At 37.5% G+C, this 11271-nt stretch overlaps 1 protein-coding gene across 4 annotated transcripts in view; it reads right to left on the reverse strand.

Moving 5' to 3' along the window:
- si:dkey-199f5.8 (beta-1,4-galactosyltransferase 3) overlaps positions 1 to 11271 on the reverse strand; it is a 57910-nt gene that overhangs the window by 42559 nt on the left and 4080 nt on the right. The gene's annotated exons all lie outside the window — the stretch shown is intronic.

An 11271-nucleotide genomic window follows, 5' to 3' on the forward strand; every position in this document is an offset into this window, starting at 1 on the left:
GTTATTTTTCTTTTTAGGATGTACTTTTTTTTATATACCTTTCCATACTTCGTGTGTCCGTTTCCCTCCGTTTACAAGCAAACATGAAGATGGAGTTTTTGCAAATCTCCACTTTGGCCGGAGTTTTCAGAAATTATAGTTTTTGGAGACTTTGAGCTTCGTTTTCGTGTAAACGAACGACCAAAACGCATGAAAACACCAGCGTTTTTGCTACGGGGAAACGGGGCTTTAGAATCAGCACACGGCCAAAAGTTTTTCTCCACTTTGACACAATAAATAAATAAAGAAAATGCTCCGTTTGATTAATTCCAGATCTCCAGGCGTTTGTGGTGCAGCCCGGCCCGTGTTCAGGCCTGGGAGCAGAACCTGGCGCCGGACCAGGACCGAGAGCAGAGATCTCTGGAGGAACCGGCTCGGCTGCAGAGAGAGAAACATTTAAACATCCCTCCCTGCCAGCGTTTTCAGAATCAGACCTTAATAGCAGAGACGAGACGGTTCCGGTAAACGTTTCCCTTCTGGGCCTCGCAGATCCAACCGGGAAACGTAATCAATAATGCACCGAATGTTCGGTAACCCAAATAATTCGGCCGAAAATAGCAAAAAAAACACACTTTTGGTGTTCGGTGGAATAAGTGGGGGAAAAAAAACAACAATTAATAACGGCATGCAATGCAAAAACTCAAAATCTTACCAGGAATATTTGTCTTATTTCGACAAATATGAGAAAATGAGTAAAAATTTCTCATTTTTACTCAAAAAATCTCATTACACTTAAAACAAGAGTCATTACCAGAAAAATAACTTATTTGACAATTTTCACCTGTTTCAAGTAAATTTTCACTTGAAATAAGTAGAAAAATCTGCCAGTGGGACAAGATTTATCTTCTTGTTACAAGCAAAAAAATCTTGTTCCACTGGCAGATTTTTCTACTTATTTTAAGTGAAAATCTACTTGAAACAGGTGAAAATTGTTTTTTCCAGTGAGGAGTCTTGTTTTAAGTGTAATGAGAAAAAAATGAGACATTTTAACTAGAAATAAGACAAATATTCTTGTTAAGAGTTTGGGTTTTTGCAGTGTACTTAGATGATGCAAAAGAAGTGGATAAAACAAAAAGAAAATCAATCCCTTTCCCATATAAATACTTGTATGGGAAAGGGAGTGATTTTCTTTTTATTTATTTTGTTTTATCCACTTCTTTTTCACTTTTTCTTACAATGCACTTTAATGCATTAAATGCATTTTTTTGTTTTAAGGCCTATGTTACAATTTTTCTACTTAATTTTTTGTATGAAAATACATTTTGCAAGAACAGTCAACTTAATTGTGTTAAGTTTACTTTATTTACCAAAATTAAGTTGACTTTACTTGCAAATGAATTTTGTACATACTAAAAATTAACTAGTTTTTATTTAATTTTTTTACTTTCTTTTTTTTATTTTATGTTTTTATCTTTTTTAATTATTTTTAAATTTTTTTATTAGTTTATAAAAAAAAATTAAGTAGTTTATACAAAGACTAGTCTTTCTTGATCTACATAATAATCTCATGCAAAAAGTTGACTTATTTTTTTTAAGTAGATCAAGCACAATATTTGTATCAGTGTAATGTTCTTTTTCTTTATTTGCCTTTAGACCACAGGACTGGGAAATGTAACAACATGCAAACATGCCCAGAGAAAAGGGGCGTCGCCCATGCCAGCGCCATGGCAACCGCCCCGGCAACCGCCCCGGCAACCGCCCCGGCAACCGCCCCGGCAACCGCCCCATCCATTCATCACGGCTGCAGCTGGTCCACGTCCCCGAGGCCTTCACTCCCCCCGGGACAAAACAAACAATCATCAACCTCCCGTTTCCACCGACTCATCTCAATGCAGCCGGTCGCTACGGCGACGGCCGCCTCCCACTCCCCCAGGTGAGGCCTCTCGTCCAATCACAGCAGCCGGCTCGGCGGTGGATACGAACCCACAACACGACGGGAGTGACAGCAGACCTGTCAAGTCTCCCGGGAAACTACCGTATTTCACCTCTTTCTCCTCCTGTATTAGTATTTTACTGTAAATTTCCCATTTTAGAATATAATCATTTTTAAACTGCAAACTTAATTGTCACTAATCTCGTGAGAACTGCCCCCTGCTGGAGCCGTTCTCGTGAGATTAGTGGCAACAACGGGAGCAAACTCTGAACAACAAATCAGGGATGGATGGCTGTAACTAGAGAGAAGATATTTCTCCCCAAAAAAGAGAAGACTTCGTGCAAATATGTTGTAAACTCAAATTATATTTGATAATATATAATGTAATATCGTCGACGAATAAAAACTAGCCTAAAACCAGACTAAAATGTAGATTGCAAAATAAAAACTCTGCTAAAATGTGTCTTCATTTTCGTTGACCAAAACAAGATGAAATGTTCTACCAAAGATCCTTAATGTCCACGTTTTCAGTAGTTTCAGTAGAGAAAGATGGGGAGAAATGCGGAAAAATAAATATGTTGTAAACTTAAATTAGAGTCTTCTGTATCTGGAATAAATTAATTCTTGAGTCTAAAGGTAACAATAATATAATAATAAGTAGGGATGCACCGATTGTTCAGTAACCGAAATTGTTCCACCGAAAATGGCAAAAAAACACTTTTGGTGTTCGGTGGAATAAGTGGGAAAAAAACCCAACAATTAATAACGTTGTTGTAAAATAAGGAAATAGACTGGCCGCTCTGTAACAGTTGCACCACAAACATAAATCGTTGGCCAACCAAAAAGTAACCACATAAGAATTTTACCAACATTCACCAGGAGGTGGAACCAAAACAACATAATGCTGGAAATTAAAAAAGTCATTTTTTTATGTTCAATAAATATTTTCTACCTTGTAATTTTGTAAAAGATTTTTTTCTTTTAAAAGCCTAAATCAAATTTATTTGATTTATGCAATGGTGAAAAAATTGGCAAAATAAATGAAAAACTGCGAAGAACCATGTTCGGTATTCGGCCAAGTGTTTATTATTATTTTCGGTTTCGGTTTCGGCCACAAATTTTCATTTCGGTGCATCGCTAATAATAAGATAAGCTTGTTTGAATTGTAAAATGGGTTTGGATAAATACAATCTTTGACTAAAACTAGACTAAAATGGACAATTCTGACTAAAATGCTCAGACTTTTATTCGACTGAAACTTGACACGACTGAAAGGAGAATGAACGCGACTAAAACTAATAAAAACTAAAATGCTAGCTGGACCCAAAGACTAAAACTAAAACTGAAACAGGCAGATAAAAACACTAGTTGCACCACAGATTCCCCCTGAAGTGGAAACGAAGGCGTTGGCTCCGCCCAGAAACTCGCGAACTTCGAAATGTGCGACTTCGTGTAAATATCTGTAAAAATGGGAAACCGAATTTACTTTCCTAAAGACGAGCAGGATGGGAGATGTTAGTGTCTCTCACGGGGGAAGAACGATGTCCGTCCTGAGCCACATGAGTGAAAATTAGGCCTGTGTTGAAAAAAATCGATTTCCCAATTCTAAATGGATTCTCATATTAATTCCTAAAAATCAATTCATATGTCTAAAGAGCGATTTTTTTTATTTTTTTATTTATTTATCTTTTTTTTTCATCATTACATTACAAGTTTTGGTTATTTTTTTGTTTATCCCCAATAAAGGAATATTTTGTTGGACACGAGAATAACTGTGCCATGTTTTTGCCTTTAAATATGTTTAAAAGTATGAAAACATTAAAGTTTTCCGTTATAATTGCATAAATTGTCTATATTTCATTACTTTATATACTCTCTTGGGGTTAAATTTGCAAAAAATGCTAAAAACCAAATGCTCAAAAATTAAAAACCAAAATAGACCGAAAATGGAAAAAATAAAAACGGAATGTGGGAAAAACTAAAAGCGATTTCCTCCGTCTCTGTTTCCTCCCTGGATGTGTTTGGTAATTCTACACGATGTTTCTGTTTCAGTTCTATCAGCATTCTGGGAGCTGATTGGTCCTTACAGCATCATTAGCTGCCAATACTTGCTGTTGAATCTCAATATAATACTAGTATTAATATGTTGCAGAACTACAGTCATATCATTCATGCAACTGCTAAAAAAAAAAACAGTTTTAATGACACTAACCCAAATTAATATTGGAATTGAATCGAATCGGATCGAATCAAAGCGTGATAATCGATTCTGAATCTTAAGAATCGGAATCGAATCGATTCTTGATATTTGAATGGATCCCCAGCCCTAGTGAAAATGACAAATTAAAATAAATTGTAAATGTTTCACTTGAAGACAATCAATGTGTATATAAACTGAAAATATTTAAAATACATAAGTGTGCTTTAATTTATTTGTGTTTTCATTTAAGCTCAATTAAAGGAATTACAAATATAGGAATGTCCACAGCATTTCAGTGTCGACAAAGGTCGGCCTGTCAGATTCTGAGCTCATTGTATCGGCCTTTTCTTTTTAAAAGCTGTGGTGTAGAAAGGTTTGTTCCGCTTCACTCACGTTCACAAAACCTTAGGTCGCCAAGCTTTTTAAAAAACCATTACTTTTATTTTTACAACTTGTTCCAAAGTATTTTCTAAATTGTTACGACATCCAAAAGCGAACGAAAAGGTCTTTAATGGCAACAAAAACTTAAATAACGTGGTCAAAAAACTAGACAACCAGCACCCTCGTAACCAAACACTTAGGTTTTCCATCAGCTGACCCAGAAATCCTCCAAACACACACGACACGAGACATAAAAACTAAGTTAACAAATATACAAAAGTAATAACTTCAACTTAACGGCTGCAACACACATAATTAGCCCTATTGTATCAGTAGGAATTTTTATTTTTCTCGTTTTTATTTTTATTTTTCCGATGAAATGAGGGCCTTTTTTCCCCCTAAACGTCCCCAAAAGTCACCAAATTTTGCACCAAGCCAGACCTGGTGAAAAATGTGATATTTAATGGTTTGCATTAATGGGCGTGGCTTAACGGCTCAACAGCGCCCCCTAGAAAACTTTGTGCCTCAAGCCCCACAATACGGTTTGACGTACATGCACCAAAATCGGTACACACCTGTATCATGTCACAACTTAAAGAAAAGTCTCTTGGTACCATGGCCCAAACCCAACAGGAAGTCGGCCATTTTGAATTAATCGTGTAATTTTGGCGCAATTTATGCCATTTCTTTGGCCGTTAATGCGGCCTGAACCGTAACGTGCACCCAGGTGTGTTATACATCATAATGTGCGTCTCCATCCTGCGACTACGCGCATTACTTTTCTCTTTCAAAAGCGTTACCGTGGCCAAAAAGCGCCCCCCCCCTTCATCTGATTGGTCCATATTTGATTTGAGTTCCTATTTTCTGGCATAACTTTTGAATGGTTTGACATAAAGACTCGTGGGTGGTGTCATCGGACTCGGTTTTGAGTCCTTGAACATAATTAGCACCGCCCCTTCATCCGATTGGTCGATATCTGATAGTTCCTACTTTCGGCCATAACTTTTGAATGGTTTGATACAGAGAGTCGTGGGTGGTTTCATCCTCTAAATGTCCAGTTCTGAAGAATCTACATCAATTCCTACAAGCTTCCACTGCAGCCTGAACCTGCACGAGGGTGGAGGACCGTTCATCGCTGCTTGCAGCTTTAATTGTAGTTTTTAAGTGGTTGACAGGTAGTTATTTTAGATTTCTCGTAACTCTATTTTAAAATGTAAGATTCTGGACCTCGGTTGGCGGAAAACATCCAAAACTTGACAGATCTGAGCAACAGGCTCCGGCCACCAATGCGCCGGCTAGCGGGCCTGACCCCCCCGGCGGGTCCCTACAGAACCCTTGCCGGCCCAATCAAACCCATCAACTCCACCCGGTACCTGGTACCTGGTACCGTCACGCCTCAGCGGCTCTCGGGGAGGAAATATGCCGGTTTCAGCAAACATTTTCAAATTAAAAGCACGACATCAGAGTTTAAACACCAACATGGATCTGTTTTAGTTGCAGGACTTGATGCAAAAACAAACCAAAGAACTAGGGTTGCAAAGGGGTGGAAATTTCCAGAAACTTTCCGGAAACTTTCCATGGGAAGTTAAGCTTGGGAATTTTGGAAATATTCCAAATTGGAAACTTTCCATGGGAATTATAGGAATTATTGGGAATTTATGGGAATTTACTGGAAATTGGGGGTAATTTAAACAAACTGTATCATATCCAAACATAAATGTAAATATTTATTTTGTCATAAGCAGATATCCATGCAAGATAATACAAAAACATGACATTTCAACAGATTTATTTGTGTAGAACTTTAGTTTTTATTCTTGTATGAACAATTATTTTAATGAACAACAAAAACATGAATGTTGAGTAAATACTAACTCACCCCACTCCCCCACCCAATCAAAAAGTAAAATGACCCCAATGTAGGGGGCGTGGCCTCAATAGCCCTGCAGTAAGCAATGTGCTGTGTGCATGTGATTGAGGAGTGTACTTGCATTAAATCTGGTTGTTTTAGCCAAGACTATGCTACAATATATTTCCCCCAACTATATTTAAGTTCCCTGTTAAGGGCCAACCTTCAATTCTGTAAATTTCTTATTTATTCCCGTTAATTCCCGTTAATTCCCATATATTCCCATTAATTCCCATATATTCCCGTTAATTCCCATGGAAAGTTTCCAACTTTGAAAATTCCCGGAATTTTGCAACCCTACAAAGAACCAAAGAAAAATCAACAGCAACTAGATATAAATAACAAAGTACTTCAGGTACCGGTGGGGCGTTTAAAAAACCGAGGTTTTCTGCAAAAAACGTTGGTTTTGGGATGAAATGTGTTCCTGTGATTCTCTCTGGGTAGCGGGTAGTATTGTCCCAATCGATCGGCCGCCCGATCGATCGGCCGCCCATTTTCAAAACATCGGTATCGGCCAAAAAAGTATCGGGACAAACGTAGTTATTAATGTTTTTAATATATATGAAATTGTTTTATACATCGTTGCATTTAACGTCACTTCCGGCCGAAGTAAGTGAAACTAACATGGTTTCCATGTTTGAATTGTGAAATGTTCTATCTGTTCATGTTCATTAAGCTGCTGCTATTCATTCATTCATTCATTCATTCATTCATTCATTCATTCATTCATTCATTCATTATGTTGCACTAAGGTTAAGACAAAAAGTATTTAAATTTCCTTGTGTTTGTGAGTTTGACTGGATGTCATTCAACTACCTCTTTTGAAGTTAAATGTATTTATTTTAGTTATTGCACTATTCTGCCCTTTTTGTTTTAGTTTACAAGTTCATGTTTTTACATTTTGTGGCACCAGAGCTGATAAGATTTGTTGAAATAAATGTCCATGTTGTTTCCAATGGACAATAAAAGAAACTAGGGATCATCATAGTCCTCTTTTTTTTTTTATTCATTGCCAAAATGTATCTGTTGGGGAAAAAGTATCGGTACCATGCTGGTACCATCACGCCTCAGCGGCTCTCGGGGAGGAAATAAGCCAGTTTAATCAAATATTTTCAAATTAAAAGCACGACCTCAGAGTTTAAACACCAACACGGATCTTTTTAGTTGCAGAACTTGATGCAAAAACAAACTAACGAGGCCAGGATTCCAGAGGACTGAACACCCGGTCATGAACCCGGGCTTATCTGAGCTTTGGACCCGAGTCCAGAACTCCCTCTGACCGGTGGGGGATCGTCCTTCAGCTTTAACATCATAACAAGATTAAGTCAACAGAAACACATAATCCACTAACAGCAAACGGCTTCTAATACTTTTCACTCAAGGTCTGGCAGAACTAATAATAATAATAATAATAATAATAATAATGATGAGCATCACAGGATAGCGTAAATTAATCCAGCTAACTGTGACTGACACACTGGCCACGGTTACATGATGTTTTTTAATTCGCAATTAATTATTCCGAATTAAATAATTCAGAATTAAACTATTCTCCTTGGAGTTTACATGGAAATAGTAATTCTGAATTGAGGTTTCCATGGAAACACGTTTGATGGTCTTTCTCCAATTCCTCTCCAGGTCTGGGGGTTGAAGGTTCTGATTGGATAGGGGGGGGACCGGAAGTTAAACTACCGGAAGAAAAACAAGAAAAAAGTTGAAATGTTGAGAAAAAAATTTAAATGTTGAGAAAAAAATTTGAAATGTTGAGAAAAAAAGTTGAAATGTCGAGAAAAAAAGTCGAAATGTCAAGAAAAAAAGTCGAAATGTCGAGAAAAAAAGTCAAAATGTAGAGAAAAAAGTCAAAATGTCGAGAAAAAAAGTCGAAATGTAGAGAAAAAAGTCAAAATGTCGAGAAAAAAAGTCGAAATGTCGAGAAAAAAAAGTCGAAATGTCGAGAAAAAAAGTCAAAATGTCGAGAAAAAAAGTCGAAATGTCAAGAAAAAAAAGTCGAAATGTCGAGAAAAAAAGTCGAAATGTCGAGAAAAAAAGTCGAAATGTCGAGAAAAAAAAGTCGAAATCTCGAGAAAAAAAGTCAAAATGTCGAGAAAAAAAGTCGAAATGTCAAGAAAAAAAAGTCGAAATGTTGAGAAAAAAAGTCGAAATGTCGAGAAAAAAGTCGAAATGTCAAGAAAAAAAAGTCGAAATTTCGAGAGAAAAAAGTCGAAATGTCGACATTTCAGATTAAAGTTGAAATGGCCACAGTTACACGATGTTTTTTAATTCCGAATTAATTATTCAGAATTAAATAATTCAGAATTAAACTATTTTCCTTGGAGTTTACATGGAAATAGTAATTCTGAATTGAGGTTTAAATTGGAAAAAACGTTTGCTGGTCTTTCTCCAATTCCTCTCCAGGTCTGGGGGTTGAAGGTTCTGATTGGATAGGGGGGGGGACCGGAAGTTAAACTACCGGAAGAAAAACTAACTTAGCCACTACAACCTTGAAAAGATCACAATTTTGATGTTTCCTGTTTCCATCTGTTGTTTTAATGATTTCTATTTATTAAATAAATGTTCTCTGCTCTTGACCAGCATTTACTGCTGCTGCATCTGGAAACTTTGTTAGGAAAACCAGCCCAGTGGAATATAAGATCATGGAGACAGACGGGGAGGGAACGAGCAGAAAGAAAGACCAGAATTAATTTAAAGAGGAATGAGTGTAAACATGATCTGGAATTATTCTATTCAGATTTAAAATCAGAATAAACCAGCCACTTACTTCGGAATTAAGTCTAATTCAGAATGGCCATTTTCATTCGGAACTAGGTGTTTACATGGTAATTTTTACTCATTTTAAATCAAATGCCAGGTCGGACAAAACTGTCATCTCTCCGTCCACTTCCGTTGTAAAAACTGGGTTTTACATCACTTTATTTCTAATTATTGGACCAAAGAAAATCAACAGCAACCAGATATAAATAAAAAGTACTTCAGGTACCGGAGGGAGTTTAAAAAACTGAGGTTTTCTGCAAAAATGAGATCTTTTGATGAGTTTAGTTGATAGCACGGAGGAAGGTGTGGTCGTCCACGCAGCTTTATCGTAGTTTACCGTTGGTTTTGGGATGAAAATTATTCCTGTGGTTCTCTCTGAGTAACGGGTGTCACTTTTTAACCATTTTAAGATAAATAAATAAACGCTTTTGCGGTTGTAGCTGCTGCCGAGTTGACTTTGTTTTGGAAGTACGGATCGGATTTCTGCCAGTTTGGAGATTAAAATATGCACACCTACTTCTCACCGTTCACTTATTTATTAGGCCAACGTTTCGGTCACAGACCGTTTTCAAGGCGTCATCAGTTTGATGGTCACGCGGTCTCAGGTTTGAATCCCGGACTAACTCAACTCATCCCAATCTCCGTTGGTCCCCTGCACACCCACAATACGAGACATAAACACCTTATTATAGGAAAACAACGTAAACTTGTGGGAACAAGTTTGAGTGTTGTGTGTCGGGGAAACACAGATTTGGAACGAGTTGAACAAGCCTTAAAAAGTCACATGCATCAATAACCCTTTTAAAACCTGAATATTGGCAATAACCCAAATTTGCACGGCCATGTAAACACCAATAACCCCTTTGAATAACCAGAATTTGCTCATATTCCGGTTTTTAAAAACCCCAATATGAGCCCTGGGTTACTCCTTTTAAACCTGAATATTGGGTCATGTAAACGTAACGGAATATCCCCATCAAACGGAACAGGAATTTGTTTTCTGCACATGCTCTGTTCACAAGGAATCCTGGTCTTTTGAGTCCAGGAAGTTCTTATAAACACGGAGAAACAAGACCAGGAGGAGACTAATCACTTCATAAATGTAATGAAGGATATGAACATTTCTGCATTTGTAGACGGTAGAAAGTACCGGGATAGAAGATTTACAAGAAGGTGAGAGAAAAGTTGAAGCAGCATTTGTTTTGAATTTGGATACAGGAAGAAGAAGCAGAAATGACGGTAATTACGTCATGATGTTCTCTGTGCGTCGCTGGTTTGATCCAGATATCCTGAATGATTAATTACCATGTAAACGGAATATTCCCAATGTTTCAGTAACCGGAATATTAGCAATAACCCCAATTTTGACTGCATGTAAACGTAGTCACTGATTTGGAACGAGTTGAACGAGCCTTAGGCCTCGTTTCCACGGAGCAGAAACGGTGGTGTTTTCATGCTCGTTTACACGAAAACGAAGCTCAAAGTCTCCAAAAACCATCATTCCTGAAAACTCCGGCCAAAGTGTAGATTTGCAAAAACTCCGTCTTCACGTTTGCTTGTAAACGGAGAGAAACGGACATTTAGGCTTCAGAACGTCACATTATGAGACAGAAACGTCACCAGCATCATGAGTGACACCTGTGGTTACAATTAGTTTGTAACCGTCAATATTTTCTTGTATTTTACCTGTTTTATATTCTAAAGTCACACTTAAAAGTAACTCCACTTCTCTGTCACTCCTAACGAAAGACTCTGGTTCATCTTGGAAGTAAAGCCTGAATTATGGTCCTGCGTTACGCGGCGATGCGCGCCGTACGGCGGTACGGCGTACGGCCGTTACTCGTGTCATTTGTTGATGTTTTTTCCAGGATTCTGATTGGCTGGCATGACGTTAACAGCGTATTTATGCGGATTCGTGTAAACAAAGAGATTTTGAAAACGATCTCGTGTAAACGATGGAATTTTTCAAAACGTAGAGGGGGAAAATATCCGTTTTTGTAAATACCCAGCTATGTGTAAACGGGGCCTTAAAAAGTCACAGTCCATTTCCATATTCAAACGCCAGTTAAAGAATCAATTGTTAAGCTCATTATATAT

Source organism: Cololabis saira, chromosome 3 (assembly GCF_033807715.1).
Source record: "Cololabis saira isolate AMF1-May2022 chromosome 3, fColSai1.1, whole genome shotgun sequence".
In the NCBI taxonomy this organism is placed as follows: Eukaryota; Metazoa; Chordata; class Actinopteri; order Beloniformes; family Belonidae; genus Cololabis; species Cololabis saira.